The sequence below is a fragment of the Choloepus didactylus genome, chromosome 13, assembly GCF_015220235.1.
Source record: "Choloepus didactylus isolate mChoDid1 chromosome 13, mChoDid1.pri, whole genome shotgun sequence".
Taxonomy (NCBI): Eukaryota; Metazoa; Chordata; class Mammalia; order Pilosa; family Megalonychidae; genus Choloepus; species Choloepus didactylus.
In genome coordinates, this window is record NC_051319.1 from 4,091,607 (window position 1) to 4,094,289 (window position 2,683).

A 2,683-nucleotide genomic window follows, 5' to 3' on the forward strand; every position below is an offset into this window, starting at 1 on the left:
TACATCATAATACTGATTTTACATTGTTCAGGGAGTTCAGATGAGTGACAACATATAATATCTCTCCTTTTGTCTCTGGCTTATTTCACTCAGTATTATGTCTTCAAGGTTCATCCATGTTGTCATATGTTGTAGGACCTCATTCCTTCTCACTGCTGTATAATATTTCATCATATGTATGCACCACATTTTGTTTATCCACTTGTCTGTTGAAGGACTCTTGGATTTTTTCCATTTCTTGGCAATTGTGAATAATGCCACTATAAACATCGGTGTGCAAATGTCTGTTCATGTCACTGCTGTCAGATCTTCTGGGTATATACCAAGAAGTGAAATTGCTGGATCATAGGGTAACTCACTATCTAGTTTTCTGAGGAAATGCCAAACTGTTTTCCATAGTGGCTGTATGATTATACATTCCCACCAGCAATAAATAAGAGTTTCAGTCTCTCCACATCCTCTTCAGCATTTGTCATTTCCTGTTTGTTTAATGGTAACCATTCTTATTGGTGTGAGATGATATCTCATTGTGGTCTTGATTTGCATTTCCCTAATAGCTAGTGAATATGAATATTTTTTCATGTGTTTGTTAGCATTTGTATTTCCTCTTTGGAAAAATGTCTTTTCCTATTTTTTGCCCATTTTATAATTTGTCTGTTTGTCCTATTGTCATTGAGTTGTAGGATTTCTTTATATATGCAGGATCTCAGTCTCATCAGATATATGGTTTCCAAATATTTTCTCCCATTATGTTGGCTGCCTCTTCACCTTTTTGACAAATTCCTTTGAGGTACAGAAGCTTTTGATTTTGAGGAGTTCCTATTTGTCTATTTTTTGTTTCACTGCTTGTGCTTTGGATGTAAGATCTAAGAAGCTACCTCTTAATATAGTTCTTGAAGATGTTTCCTTACAGTATCTTCTAGGAGTTTTATGGTATTTCCTCTTATATTGAGGTCTTTGATCCTCGTTGAGTTAGTTTTTGTGTAGGGTGTGAGGTAGGGATCCACTTTCATTCTTTGGGATACAGAAATCTGGTTATCCCAGACCCATGTTTTGAAGATACTGTTCTGTTCCAGCTCAGTGGATTTGGGGGCTTTATCAAAAATCTGTTGACCATAGATCTGGGGGTCTATTTCTGAACTCTCAATTCAATTCCATTGATCAGTATGTCTATCTTTGTTCCAGTGCCATGCTGTTTTGACTACTGTGGCTTTATAGTAGTCTTCAAAGTCAGGAAGTGCAAGTTTTCCCACTTCATTCTGCTTTTTAAGAATGTTTTTAGCAATTTGAGGCACATTTCCATTCCAAATAAATTTGATAATTAGCTTTTCCAAATCTGCAAAGTATGTTGTTGGAATTTTGATTGAAATTGCATTGATTCTGTAGATCAGTTTGGGTAGAATTGACATCTTAACAATGTTTAGCCTTCCTATCCATGAACATGGAATGTCTTTCTACCTCTTTAGGTCCCATTATTTCTTTTAGTAAAGTTATGTAAATTTCCCATGTAGACATCTTTTATGTCTTTGGTTTAGTTTATTCCAAGGTACTTGATGTTTTTAGTTTCTATTGTGAATGGAATTTTTTTCTTGAGTGTCTCTTCAGTTAGGTCATTTCTAATGTATAGGAACATTACTGATTTTGCGCATTAGTCTTGTATCCCACCATTTTGCTGAATTTCTTTATCAGCTCAAGTAACTGTGTCATTGATTTCTCAGAATTTTCCAAATATATTATATGACCACACCATCTAAAAATAATTACGGTTTTACTTCTTCCCTTCTATTTTGGATGCAGTTTATTTCTTTGTCGTGCCAGATTGCTCTAGCTAGAACTTCTAGTACAATGTTGAATAATAGTATTGACAGAGGGCATTTTTGTCTCATTCCCAATCTTAGGGGGAAGGCTATCATTGTCTTACCATTAAGTACTATGCTGGCTATGGGATTTCTTTGTATATGCCCTTTATTGTATTGAGGATGTTTCCTTCAATTCCTACCTTTTGAAGTGATTTTATCATAAAAGGTTGCTGAAATTTGTTGAGTGCTTTTTAGCATCTGTTGAAGCAATCACTTGATTTTTCCCTTTTGATTTGTTAATGTGTTGTATTGCATTGATTTTCTTATGTTGAATCACCCTTGCATGCCTGAGATGAACTCCACTTGGTTGTGGTGTATGATTCTTTTAATGTGTCTTGGATTTGATTTGCAAGTATTTTGTTGAGGATTTTTGCATCTATATTCATTTAGGGGATTGACCTGTAGTTTTCCTGTCTTGTAGTATCTTTATCTGGTTTTGGTATTAGAGTGACATTAGATTCATAAAATGAGTTAGGTAGGGTTCCATTTTCTTCAATTTCTTGAAAGAGTTTGAGCATGAGTTGGTATCAGTTCTTTCTGGAAAGTTTGGTAAAAATTCCCCTTTGAAGCCATCTGGCCCTAGGCTTTTATTTTTGGGAAGCTTTTTGATGACTAATTGGATCTCTTTACTTGTGATTGGTTTATTGATGTCTCCTATTTCTTCTCTGGTCAGTCTAGACTGTTCATATGTTTCCAGGAAATTATCCATTTCCTCTAAATTGTCTAATTTGTTGGCATACAGTTGTTCATAGTATCCTCTTATGATTTTTAAATTTCTTTGGCATCCACAGTAATGTCCCCCCTCTCATTTACGATTTTATTTG